We start from the raw sequence: 14,861 nt of genomic DNA, 5'->3' as shown, positions 1-14,861 counted from the left end.
GCATAGGCATAATAAACTGTAAGCGACATATACATGTTTGCACTGTCTTTTTTCTATTATAAAGTGCCTCTCGAGACTCGGGTCCATAACACATAACAGATCAGTCATTTGATTGTAATGCAGGTGCTCGCATTATAAATCGAATGTATGCGAGACAAACAATGTAATCGTTTTGATGCATACATCTCTGCCCAGCCTACCCCACCTGTTGCTGTACGGGGACGTCTCTAAATGTCATGCCTTTATTTTTCAATATTCACTAGTATTCGGACAACAGCTGCACACTTAAAGTGATACATCTAAAATCGCTTACCTTACCTGTCGGGGGTCCAGGACTCCTGCGTTAGAAACCGCAGATATATTCCTTTACTGTCCCAAAAATGATTCCAGGCCGCTATTTCTTTACCAACGGATTTCCAGTTCCGCGTTGACGCTTCCAACTGGTTCATGCGTCGGCTACACGCTGCTTTAATAACACTGCATTATCGAGACAGCGCCCCTATGTATGACTTTGAGGATCTGGCAATGAATTCCAAGAGTAGGGTAAATCTGCAGTGCCGGCACTGTGTAGTAGCGACTAGCGAGTCACAGTGCTGGCCGCCAGGCCGCGCAGTTGCAGCGGTTTGGGGGTAAAAACATGGGGGGGACAAATACTGCATTCTGAAATCATGCAGGGGACATTTTCCGGGGACCCCCCCGCAAATTACGCCCCTGCCTATACTGTTTACAAAAGATGTCTGAAAAAATAAACATTTAAAAAAGTAGCCTACAGCCGCAGAGTGCTCCCACGGGCCGAATATTGCCCCGATCCTCGCGAGATTAAATTCACGGGTACCTCTCGGCGTGCCGAAGCCTTTCCTAAATCACTTCTATCATCGAAAACGAGGGGAAAAGGTCGGCTTGCGACCCTGAAAATTTCGCGTGATTTTAAAAACGCTGTATTAAGTGAGCCTATTATGGGCTCCACGCAAGCTTTCTACCGTGGGTACATCTGGGCGTCCCGCAACTTTTACTCATTCACATGTAGCCCCGAAAATGCTTAGAAAAGGAAAGCCGAAAGCGTGGAATAAACTTGCCGAAACGGAAAAGTGTCCCACGGGCGCGCCGTGATTCCGATCCGCGTGAAAATATTCACGGCCATAGAGGGGACCGTGGGACACCTTTTTGCAACCGAATATATGTCTCGAATTTCCTCCCACGCGGCGAAAAAATTGCAAAATTGTCTCACTTTATTATTGATTAGGGGAGTGGCCGGGCCTCATGGTCTGACCTGCGGGGGGCCCCGACATATTGCGCAACGCCACTGCCTCTAGGTTACAGCAATGGTCCTATAGCCTAGATCTCTGTAGAATGGCGAGTAACACGTATTTATACAGGAGAGGAGACAAAACAAGTGGAGCATGATGTACATAATATGGATTATAGAGATATCTGGAATTATAGATATGATGTATAGAGATATTTGGATATAATGACATAGACAGAGCGTGTGCATATGTGTGTACAAGTTGATGTGTAGAGAGAGAGAGAGAGCAAGTTCCCTACCAGACTGTTTATTTAGTCATGAAATTAGACTATAGATTTGTCATATTTCACTCTACTTTTCGGAGGTTCAAACTTCCCTCCCAAAACTACCGTGCAGAATGGCACCCGGGACATTGGGAATTTCCTTCATGACATGCATAGCAAAATAATCTACCATTCAATGGCCTATCAATTACACATCCAGACTTTTTGCGTTCATTGTATTGATCCAACTTTGTTTGGTTCCATTTGATCTCAGGGCCGTATGATTGTACTCTGAACGGTGCAGTAATGGACTTCACACAGAGAGGAGAAATTAAGATCAAAGATGCCCCCATTGTGCGGGCAGATCCTCTATACAGCGTCAGATGTGAAGACGGTCGTATAGAGAAACTCGAGTGCTGTGTGCAGAAAGACTATAAAGTCCAGTGGTGGAGCGGTACAGTCCTTTTAGACTCAGGTAAAACTGAAGTGATATGTTTATCCTCCTCCTGATGGTCAACCATAAAAATGTCGTATATTTTTTGGGGTGCCTACATTTCACGCATGAATATATGTCTGTTGTCAAATGTTCACAGATTCTGAGGATTCTGGAACGGAATACTGTATCAAGTATAGTTACACGGTGATAAGCTGTACAAGTGATAAATCTTTCGTATGTAGTGTGAACAACCTGGCTCGATATTCCATGACCACAACATTGAAGCACATTGACGTGCAAGGTAAGTAATTGCACTTTGACAAAAATATTCCAAAAGACATTGACTATTGTCGACTAAAAGATGTTGACTATATCTTTTAATATGTTATTTCTTTGTCTAAAACCTTTTTATTTTTTTCGCCCCACGTAAAGACATTGCATGCAGTGATGAATACTATGGCATTGGAGGAGAAGGTGCCATGTCAAAGCCAAGTTGTGATCCTGGTCTGGAGGGGATCAAGGCTGCGGTCTGTTTGGGGGGAGTATGGAGACTCGTGCAGGACACCTGCGTCCTGAAACAAATAGCAGATCTTCTGGCTCTTTCCCAGGTAGAGGACGTTTTTATTTAATTTTCTTTTTTATTTAAACGGATCCCCATTAGCTGACGCCTTAGCGGCAGCTAGTCTTCCTGGGGTCCAACAACATACACAAGATAACATACACCTATAGAACATAAGAAAAGCATATATCACAAAGAAAATTAATCATAGAATAGAGTAAAAACATATGTATCATAGAAAAAAAGAAATGTAAAACAGGAGATGAAAAATCCAGTTATACCAAAATAAAACAATTTATCAGGGTGTGCATGTATTCCAGCTGTGCTGAAGACAACATTTTATTGTCTGTGTGAGTGTAAATAGTGTTTAAGATTTCTTTTAAAACTAGCCTTTTCTTTGATGTTACTAACATCGCTGGGAAGACAGTTCCAGGATACTATCGCCCTATAAAATACTACCCTTTTCATAAAATTAGACTTAGGTAGAGGTAAATTATTCAATCCACCTCTTGCCCCTCTGGTGGAATGTGTGTGAGTACTTGTGCTGTACACAATGCAATTATAAAGGAACTTAGGAGTTTGAGTTTGAGTAACTCTATGAAAATATGTAATTAAGTTAGCAGATCATCTTACCTTAACACTGAGCCATGAGAGACGTGCATGCAGGTCAGCTACACTAGCCCTAGGTGAGCAGCCTAGGACCAGTCTAGCTGCCTTGTTTTGAGCTACTTGTAGTTTTCTGAGTAGACCATTGGATGCAGATGACCATACTACAGAGCAGTAGTCTAAACTCTAAATGACATAAAACCATAGAGCACACAACTTGACGAAACAGCACTGATGTCAGATAAGGTGAGCACTTCCGTGTGACTGCAACCGCTCTGCCCATTTTGGCAACCACCTTGTTGATGTGATCGGACCAAGACAATGCACCATCAAGCCAGAGTCCTAAAAGCTTCACAGTCTTTACCTGTTCAATGGTTTGACCCTCAATCTGTAAATTCAATTTGGGATTGTGTGATCTGAAAATTATGCACTTTGTTTTTGATAAATTAAGTATACGTTTATTTGATTTTATCCAGTTATATCTCATTACTGGCTATCGCGTCTCGCTCTGCCATATTGAGATAACCTCTTATCTCCACGCACCTAGCGTGCACGCGAAACAAACAAATGCACCCACTTGCACGTGACCAAGCCACTCCCATGCGTCTCCCTATATGACGCCGGAAATGGTCACGCTCACCCTTCCTCATTTCGTTTCCAAAATGCGGAAGTAGCAGTGCACTTCGTGAACTGGTTGTTATGAAACGTAGGGCGAAATTACACAATGTTGGGTATTCGCCAGAAGTTCGCCAGCCCCCGTAACCTTCTCGGCACGTCCTGACAGCACAACAGCCCTATCCTGTGTTTTCCTCGTGTCGTGACAGCAGACCGAGGGACGTCGCGTGACGGTTAGCAGTCGAGCTAAGTTGCGCACAGGTAGGGCCTGCACTAAGCAGGCATTGGTAATGGCATGTGTGATACTGCTCATTGTCTCGTGAGACGACCGAGTGATGTATTGGCTTAGGGGGTGGGATATTTGGGAAAACATGGTCGTCATGACTCTCTTTTGGATGTTTTTCCAGGTATCCTAGCGCGCAGCTAATGCTAATGCTACAATGTTGGGGCGCCGTTCCCCATGTACCCCGCCGAGGGCTGTCTTTACTGTCTTCCCTCCTCTTGACCATTCATGCTGACGGTCAATCAGTGTCTAATGTTGGGGGTTTACCGGAGGCTTATTTACCCTTTACATGGGTGGATGGGCTGACGAGGGCTCAGGGCAGGTGTGCTTTTTGTGAATCTATGAATTGAAAATGGGGGTCCCTGATGTAGACAGGACTAGTGTTTTCTCTGGTCTGCATCCCCTTAACAATTGTGTGTATGGGCTAGCCCATTCTGCAATATGTTAATAGAGTTTTCGTTCATTCTTTCATTTATCCCTTCATGGGTGCACACCGCAGTGGAGGTTGTTACATGACTACTAGTGGAGCAGTGCTTCACTAGTAGTAGACTTTGGTCAGCAGCCACCACTGGTGTTCCATGCTTAGTCAAGCAGGTGGCATCAGTCCTTTGCCCTGACATGGTGGAACGGTGTCCCGCCCGGCCGACGCCATGAGGCGAGTCGGCCCGGCAGGTGGCTGGTGGGCTGATGAAGCCTATACCGCCGTGGTACAGAATTTTGCAGCGACTGGCAACATTGCTCAATTGGCTGCTTTTCTGTCAAAAATTGTGTCGGGTGGTGGGGCCTTAGGGCCAGCCGACGTCAACCATCGCACAAGGTTTTGAGGTTATTCAGCTTTTGACCTAGCCGCAAGCTATAACCGCAGGGAGGGCTAGGATGCTGTCAACGGTTGTTCACAGGCATCTTTGGTTGGAGCAATCTCCCCTTGAGGAGGGGAGGGGTCTCCTCCTCAGGGCTCCCCTCTCCGCGGGTGGAGCTTGGTCTGTCCACGGAGGCGCGGGCTGTATTTGACCTGGGCCCCACGCTGCCCCACACCGCACAGCCAGAGGTGAGAGCACGGCCTTGCCAGCAGCTGCGGCGAGGCCCCCGGCCAGCGGCCATGTTTCCCCCGCCTGAGATACCCTGGACACAAAGACAACAGGTGATCACAAGGCCGACAGCCTCGGCGGCCCGAGGGATCGGCTATATTAGATGGGCACGCCCTAAAAAACCGTTGCCATCTAGCTGTGTCTAGCACGCTCTCCGGTTACTCCCCCCCGCTATACTACAGGACACAGGGCTCTGATTTGTTCCCTTTGGCTGCGGGCCGCGTTCTTCCAGTGAAGAGCAAGCAGCCCCACATTTCTCTTCTCATGGAGACAGGGGCTGACACCCAGTTGATAGCTAGGCCTGGGTCTGTCTATGAGAATGCTGTGCTGTCAAGCGGCTCCCACACCACACGTCCTGCGTCTGTGTTTGGTGAGCCTGGTGTTGTATCTGTCGACGGAGCAGGGTTCCCTGTATCTAAAGAAATGTGTCAGAGGGGGAACTCTAGGCCCAGGAGGTTGCAGCATGGGTTCCCCCCAGCCCCGCCCTCGCCAGGCCGGGTATTACGTTAGTGCCTCCCCCATCTGGACTTCCAATCCCGCGGTGGTCAGCAGGCACGCGTAATTTGGGTGGTAGTAATATCACTACAGGGCTACGGTGTGTAGAGACCCACCCTATCGGGCAGTGTGAGGACCACACACCATGCATGTCCAGCTGCAGAGCAGGCTGTCCTCAGCAAGCTAAGCCGGGAAGATGCTCAGCGGGGGAGCCTATGTCACCAGGGGTGATGGCCGCTCCCCCCGTATCAGACCGCCCCTTCTGTCGGGGTCCCCCCCTTGGGTGCGATTGCCTCGTTGGTAGAGTCAGGGTAATCCTGGCTCCACAAGACACCCTGCTCGCGCGGTTGGCGAGACTAGGGTTGACAATGCACAGCGGGAGAGACCGGGCCACCTATCTACGATTCCTAGCGGACCAGCGGCAGTTGGCGGTGGGGGCGCTTTGGAATTTTACCACATATGGCTGCAGTGGTAGACATATGTCGGTGTGGATGGAGAGAACGCTGAGTTACAGTTTACACACCCCCGCCCTCCGTTTTTGGGTTTGGTACAGACTCTATTATCAGAGTCCGCGGCAGTGACAGGCCTGGCCGAGGAGATTCGTTCTCTGGCGGCGAAGTAGGCCGTCGTCGTGGTCCCATGGGAGGACGCGATGAACGGCGTTTCCTCCTGATATTCTCTGGTGCCCGAGAAATCGGGTGGGGGGGGGGGGGGGGGGGGGGGGCGGTGTCAGACCCATACTGGACCTGTCCCATGGAAGGTCAGAATCGTCACCCACCTGTTAAGCGCTGTCAGGTGGGGGACTGGTTCACTTCCATAGACCTGTAGGATGTGGTTTCGCATCCCGATCTTCCCTCCTAAGACATACCTACGCTTCCTTTTCAGGGCTTAGCGTACGAGTACCAGAGGCTGCCGTTCGGCTACTCTCTGGCTCCTTGCATCTTCACCAAGTGCGTGGAGACCGCGCTGGGGTCTCTGCGTCGTCGGGGGATACGAATTTTATTCTAGCCTGGACGACGTTCTGGTCCTCGGCCGGTCAGAGAAGATTGCCGGGTCTCATACCAGGCAGGTGGTGGAATTCCTCACCAGCCTGGGTTTTGCTGTAGACTGGAAGTAGAGTACTCCTCTTCCCAGTCAACGGGTGGAGTACTTGGGCTTATTTCTAAGCTCAAGGTCTATATGGGAAATCCCTCTCAGAGCGGCGGCGAGTGGATGTTCTCGGCGCGATCGGCAGGTTCCGTCCTAGGACAGTTAGGGCGCTGTCCATGATGCGCCTGCTCGGTATGATGGCATCTGCTCACTCTGTGGTCCCTCTTGGCCTCCTCTTCATGAGGAGGATACAGAGGTGGTTTTCCAGTATGAAAATAGACCCGGTGAGAGACAAGTGGAAGCGGCTGAAGGTTCCCATGTCAGTACTGGGCGACCTCGCCCTCTGGGGAGGGCCTGGGGCCCTCACCAGCGGGGTCCCCATGGGCAGCAGGCTGTCACACGTCACGGTCTTCACCGATGCCTCCCTCACGAGATGGGGGGGACGTGTCGGGCCAACGCAGTAGGGGGAAGCTGGCAGGACCATGCTGCCCGCTCTGCACTACATTTCAATGTGTTGGAATTGAAGGCAGTCCTTCTGGTCCTCAAATGGCTCGGCCACCTTGTGGTGGGCAAGCATGTTTTGATCAGGACGGACAACACGACGTCAGCGTCGTATATCGACAGACAGGCAGGAGTACGCTCCCCCCGTCTGCACCGGGCGGCGGTCGAGCTCTGGCTATGGGTGTTTCTCAATCTGCGCAGCCTGAGGGCTCTCCACATCCCTGGCAGGGAGAATGTGGGTGCAGATGTGATGTCGCGGGGCGGTCCTCACCCTGACGGGTGGGGACTACGTCCAGACACGGTCAGACAGGTCTGGGACCGATTCGGGGAGGCCACGGTGGACCTTTTTACGAGCAGACAGTCCCACCAGTGCCCCTTGTGGTTCTCGGTCAGTCGGAAGGACAACCCCTCTCTGGGGATGGATGCCTTCTCGATGTGTCCGTGGCCGCCCGGGATTCTGTACGCATTCACCCCCATACACCTGATAGCTCAGCTGTTGGGGCAGGTACGTCAGGAGCACGGGACTTTGATCCTGGTCGCGCCGGGCTTGGGCTCAGCTGTGTGGTTCCCGGCCCTGATTCAGCTCTTGGTGGCCCCGCCGTGGCCTGTTCCGTGGTCACCACGGGCCCTCTCTCAGGCATGCAGACCTCTGTTCTGCCTCCTGTTCTGGGGCAGCCTCTAGGCTTGGCTGCTGAAAGGGTGAATCTGGTGGGGATGCGTCTTGACTCTTCTGTGGTTAACGCCATCCGGAACGCGCACGCTCCATCCACTACCTTGGCTTATGGTGGCGTCTAACGACCGCATTCCTTTTTTGGGCCAGCACCTCCGCTAAATGCGTGGGTGAGCCATGTGCTCTCTCGGTGCGGCCTGAGTGCCTGTCTGTTCGGGCCGATAACGGGGCGACTCTGAGGCCTAATCCGGTCTTCGTGCCAAAGAATATCCAGAGCTCTTTTCGCTCCAGGGATATTGTGATTCAGGCATTTCATCCTCCTCCTCACGCTAGTGGGTTGGAGTCGAGCCTTCACCTGTCGTGTCCTGTCCATACACTGGGGGTTTACTTTAGTTGCACGCAGGGTCTTAGGGCTTCCGATCAACTGTTGTTTGTTACGGTGGCCCTATCGCGGGTGAGGCGCTGTCCAAGCAGCGCCTGTCACATTGGTTGTGCGAGGGCATTGCAGGTTCCCCTCGGGGGCATCAGGGTGCACTCTGCTGCCCTGTTAGGGGGGGCCTCGGTGGAGGACATTTGTGCTGCGGCCTCCTGGTCCTCCCGAGTCATTTTGTTAGGTTTTACCTCATGGACATGACTGGGGGTTCTGTCTCCCAGGCGGTTCTGAGGTCTGGGACCTCTCCTGCATTCCGCCATCAGGTGGGCTAGCAGGGGTGTGTGGGTGTGGACCGCGGGGTGCTGTGTCACACGTGGTCCCGCCTGTGCTGTGCGTTCAGGGGTGCCTGGTTCCCCCTTTTTTCGCACTTTGGTGGAGTTGACTGCCTCCCCCCCTTCGTTAGGATGGGCGGATGTCCCTTGGATGTTTTTCCGCTTATGGAAATTGAACTGGGAAGGGTGAGCGTGACCATTTCCGGCGTCATATAGGGAGACACATGGGAGTGGCTTGGTCATGTGCAAGTGGGTGCATTTGTTTGTTTCGCGTGCATGCTAGGTGCGTGGAGATAAGAGGTTATCTCAATATGGCAGAGCGAGACGCTCAGCCAGTATTCATATAACTAGGTTATAAAATAACCTTTCGTTATATATATATAATGCTCAGCTCACTATACAGAACCTGACTAAGCTCTGTACATGTTGCAGCCGCATAATAAATAGTGGATCGTCGGCATACATTGTCAAATTAGCTCTACTAATTGCAAACGGCATGTCATTTGTAAAAATTGAGAATAAGAGGGGTCCTAGGCAACTACCTTTGAAGGTTCCCGGTGTGAATCCACGTGCACCTGCACCACACCCGCACCACACCTGCACCACACCTGCATGACACCTGCACCACACCTGCACCACACCTGCATGACACCTGCACCACACCTGCATTACACCTGCATGACACTTGCACCACACCTGCCTGACACCTGCACCACACCTGTACCATACCTGCACCACACCTATACCACACCTGCCTGACACCTGCACCACACCTGTAACACACCTGCACCACACCTGCACCACACCTGCACCACACCTGCACCACACCTGTATCACACCTGCATGACACCTGCACCACACCTGCACCACACCTGCACCACACCTGCATGACACTTGCACCACACCTGCCTGACACCTGCACCACACCTGTACCACACCTGCCTGACACCTGCACCACACCTGTACCACACCTGCATGACACCTGCACCACACCTGTATCACACCTGCATGACACCTGCACCACACCTGCACCACACCTGTATCACACCTGCATGACACCTGCACCACACCTGCACCACACCTGCACCACACCTGCATGACACTTGCACCACACCTGCCTGACACCTGCACCACACCTGTACCACACCTGCCTGACACCTGCACCACACCTGCATGACACCTGCACCACACGTGCACCACACCTGCCTGACACCTGCACCACACCTGCCTGACACCTGCACCACACCTGTACCACACCTGCATGACACCTGCACCACACCTGCACCACACCTGCACCACAAAAAAAATGTATGAATACCACTATGAACCTAACTCAACATATCTATCAAAGATTCCAAAGATTTCCGAATTGTAACCCCTTATATTCCCGTTTGTGTTAGGGTTAGGGTTAGGGTTGGGGTTAGGGTTGGTTTTAGGGTAACCCTAACGGCATGAAATAAACCACTAGGGGGGTTGTTGCCTGTCAAATTGGTAACTTTTCTGTTAGAGATTTTCAAAATACAATATTTTCAAATTATGTAAATATATGAAAATTAAGCAAACGGACAACATTTCATGACATAATCATCAAGACGGCCACCGTTGTACACACACACACACACACACACACACACACACACACACAAAAATACTAACTGGGGGGTAACAAGGCTTTCTAAATGTAAACATTATCTGTGCAAAATATGACAACTACTTCAACTTAAGTTAAAAAAGTGACATATTTATTTTGTAAAACAGCAGCTTGGATCACACTCTCCCTGGGATAATCCTGACAAACTCCCACTACATAGGGCACATTTCTACTTCTTCACAAAATGTAAACAACATTGTACCTATACAACTGTGAGGTAAAGTGCAAACAATTGAAACAAGATAATAATAAAAAAAAACATAAAAAAAAAGAACTCCAACAGTGCTGGACCAGCAGCCCCAGTCATTAGCCTACTTGGGGTAACACAATCTTTAAAATAAACTGGGCTCAAGCCCTGCTCTAGATGAGCTCTACGTGTAACTGGCCAGTGCCCATAATTTCGACTTGTTTGCTGCACAAACGTTGCATGTATCTCCGGAAGATTCTTCCTGAGGTGAGAAATTAAGTTTGAAGTATTGAAGGAAGACGTCTTGGTTCCTCCTCGCATATTCTCCGCTTTCCAGTCACTGCGCCCACCTCACAAAGAATCATCCAGAGATACACGCAACGTTTTTCTGCAGCAAAACCATGAAAAGAAGCAACAGACGACACCGAAAAATTGTGAGCGACTCCACTAAGATGCTTGTTGTTTTGCTGCAAGTGACGATGCAGCTTGATGATGTCATCAAGCGCACGTCGATAGATCTTCAGCGTCGGCTCAGAAAAGTAAAAACCAATACAGATAATTTCCGATATTACATTTTAATGCCAATATCAGTTGATAATATTGGTAGGCCGATAATATTGGACATCTCTAGTTATTATTATTATTATTTGACCCAACTCTATTTTGAAACACAAGGCAAAAACATCTTTTGCCGTGATTCAAATGTAGTTAATGTGAGTGCAGCCCACTGCAAATGTTGTAGTATTCTTTTTGTTGTGAAGGGCCAGATTAAACTGAGAATCTACCTTTATTGTTTGATATACTTTGTATATTATTTATATATACACGGAATATCCCTTTACCTGCGTTCAAACCAGAGTAATATTCGTTCTCCTTATTGGAAAGCGCCCCTAGGCGCCAGCTCGCAGGCCCTCAACGGCAGGTTCAAAGACAAGTTCAGGCATGTCAGGACATGCCCGGAGACAGCGTATTGATACCAGACAAAGACTGCGGTTGGGGACTAGATAGCCACTTAAGTATATATACAGCGCAAGGTGCGCGCGGCAGTACCTTACCCCACCTTACCCCGAGCACCTGCTTGTCCATCTAAAACAAGCCAACGTAGTTCATCGTGGTGAAGTGAGCAACTCGTGCGTTGAGAACATGTGCGAATAGAATAGTAAAGTGTCAGAGTTTAATGTAGTAACGTCAAGTTCGACCTAATCTAATGTGAAGTAAATAGTCGTTCATTTATTGTATATCGTGCAGCCACAGTTCGTTCGTGTGTAGCATTACCCAGCGGTTCGTCGTGTTTTAGCTAGTGTACTTAGCCAGGGTGTGTGGCCTAAATACGTCGCCCACACCCGAGGAGTCCTAGTCGGAGAACCGTTGGACATGTGCACAGGAGAACCGGCGTCGGCGATTGCAGAACCATTACTGGTTGGATTATATTGATTTGGAACGTGTTACCCGGAGAAGAGCTTCGTTGATTTCCACTATCGTTTGGTATTCAACCTCGTGAGGATTACAACTCGGGCTGGCCTCGTGGACGGACGCTGGCTAGCTGTCATCAGTGCTATCGAGCATTTGGATTACAATTATTGCTTTGCTGCTGATCAAGGGATTTACAAGGACCGACTCCTGTACCTGGAGTCTCTTTATTCTTCATTGAATCAGACTGAGTATCCGAGCATTCCTCTACCCTCCAGGCCTTACACCCCGGAGGGAACCCATTGTCTCCAGGCGGTACCAGCGTTGCCTTATATAGTTGCTATTATACGACAGGTGGTGTCAACTTAGACCCATCGTAGGATTCCTGCTATTCTTAGTGACTCATGCTATTGACTGACTTTACGCATATTCTTCGCCATACAAGCGCAACCCTAATTCTCATTCTGTAACCTAATGTTGCATAATAATAAAATACCCTCAAATACTATTTCTTTGTCAATGCCGTGTTCTTGTGGGTGTTCACCATCTATATTTGATGTACTGTCTGGCCAGTAATTAAAGTACATAACTAGCAGTGGTTTAATCTATCACAATCTTTAATACAGTCAGGGTTTTGTAACCCCTCAGTTACAATTGGTCCTTCGAGCCGGAGGGTATCAGTGTAATATTTAATATAATATTAATATTGACATGGCCAGCGGTGAACACTCTCCAAGCGGCTCCCCTAAGCTAGAATGCCCGCAGCGCAAACGTCAACTACCTCCATATCTGGAGGACTTCGCTTTCGTTCTACCCCCTAGCTTATCTAAACAGATGTTAAATACGGATAAATCGGATAGTTTAAGCATGTCCAATCCTATCGACTTGGCGACCCTGCCAGTAGAGACCCCAGTGGGTTCAAACGAAACTGACTTAGCTCACGGGGGGGACCAAGTGGGACATGACGTGACTATACCTCCAGACAGCGTCACCGGGATAGACCCCGGAGCGCTCCAGGATAAAGAAAGCGCTCCAGGGATAGAACCCGACACACAACCAAGAGAAGAGTACCGCGCTCAGGAGATAGACCTCGGAGCGCGCCAGGAGAACAGATCTCCAACAAGCCCTGTCAGCACCCGATCACCTCCGTCAGTGTCATCCCCCAGCGAGGCGGACCAGTGACTGGCGCAAGCCTTGATCGCCACGCTGACAGCCTCAACCGAAAGAGACCGACTCCAGGGTGAGCGCGACCGGCTTCAAGCAAAGACGCTTAGTGAGCGCGAACACTCTGCCACGGAAAGAGAGCGCCTCCACGCGCAACTCCAAGCGCAAGCCCTTAGTGAGCGCGAACACTCTGCAGCGGAACGAGAGCGCCTCCGGGCGCAACAATTAAGTGAGCGCAAACACTCTGCCGTGGAACGAGAGCGCCTCCAGGCTCAACAAATGAGCGAGCGCGAACAACGAGAGCGCCTCCAGGCGCAACAATTAAGCGAGCGCGAACACTCTGCAGCGGAACGAGAGCGCCTCCACGCGCAACTCCAAGCGCAAGCCCTTAGTGAGCGCGAACACTCTGCAACTGAACGAGAGCGCCTCCAGGCGCAACAAAGGAGTGAGGACGACCGCATCAGACTGGAGGAGAGGCGCCTTCAGACGGAAGAGAACATCGAACGAGACCGCGCCAATGCACAGCGCGACGCCGCCAATGCGCAGCGTGAAGCAGAGCGCGACCGGCTGCAGGCGCAGATGATAGAACAATTGATCGCCAGGGCGACACCCCCTCTCTCCGCACGGAGCTCCCGGAGATCATCACGACAAGGGTCTAGGGCACCTTCCCCTACCCGACAAAGCTACCCGGGACCCGGCCAACAGGAGGAACCTGTCTACGTCTCCGAGCCCCCTCCCCGACCGGTCCATACGAGACCCAGCCAACGGGAAGAACCGGCCTACGTCGCCGAGAGACTAACTAGAAGACTCCAGGACCTAGAAGAGGAAGAGGAGGAATATCAAGCCCACCAGCACGAACATACTTTGGACCAGGAGGCCCAGTACAGCCCGACTTCAGCCCCGAGTCACTGCACTACAAACCCCCGACCCAACTCAAGGGTGAGTTTGACGTACAGTCAGCACCGAGGAACAGCACCTGGGGACCCGGCCTCTGGTACCCACCAAGTACGAACCCACGACCACACGTACGGGGAGACTCGCCCAGGAGGCCTCTTCCCCTACGCTCACCAATGTACCAGCCATCCATGGCATCTTACCTTGGCACACCGACGTTCCCAGACTTTACGTGCGAGGACAGAGCACAGTACACGGAATTACGCATGTGTTTGGAGACTATGAAGTCCGATGTCCACGAAGAGTCGTACAAATATGCCATCCTCCTCAAGCATCTCAAGGTGCCCAGAGCGCATAACATAGCGCTGGCATATTCCAACTCAAGCACCCCATACTCCGTGGCTCTGGTGGCCCTCGACCAGCGCTATGGACGCATATGGGATTACGTGATCCAAGAAATACGGGATATCGACCGCCTCCCCCCAGCCAAAGACAATAGAGCACTGGATGACCTCTCTATCAAGGTACAATCCCTCGTGGGGATGCTGGGGTCCCAAAAGGAGAAGGGGAGATATGAACTGTATGCAAATTCTAATGTGGAGCGGATACTGGAGAAGCTCCCTCCAGCCCGCCAAGAGCGTTTTCGGCGGCAGAGAGACCACCGTGACCCCAACGGCCCAGAGCCATCCCTCCTAGACCTGGCTGCTTTTCTCGCAAGGGAAGTTAGCAGTCTACGACTGGACACATTCGTGTGGAGTGGCTCTAGCCCAAGAGATGGACCTCGGAGGTCCAACGATAACCGCCGGTCAGTGACAGTTATGCACCAGGCCGAGTCAGTGCCGCACAAGAACCACAGCACCCCCCAGACCAAGGGGAAGTGGAAGATTGTATGCCAGTACTGTGAAAATGAACATTGGCTGTCTCAATGTGACACCTTCAAGAAGCTGACAGCTGACGAGGTGAGTCAGTGGATCAAAGCCAACCGCCGCTGCTTCCGCT

Source organism: Notolepis coatsorum (genome assembly GCF_963971535.1).
Source record: "Notolepis coatsorum genome assembly, chromosome: 1".
Classification (NCBI taxonomy): Eukaryota; Metazoa; Chordata; class Actinopteri; order Aulopiformes; family Paralepididae; genus Notolepis; species Notolepis coatsorum.
This window is presented reverse-complemented; position numbering follows the sequence as displayed.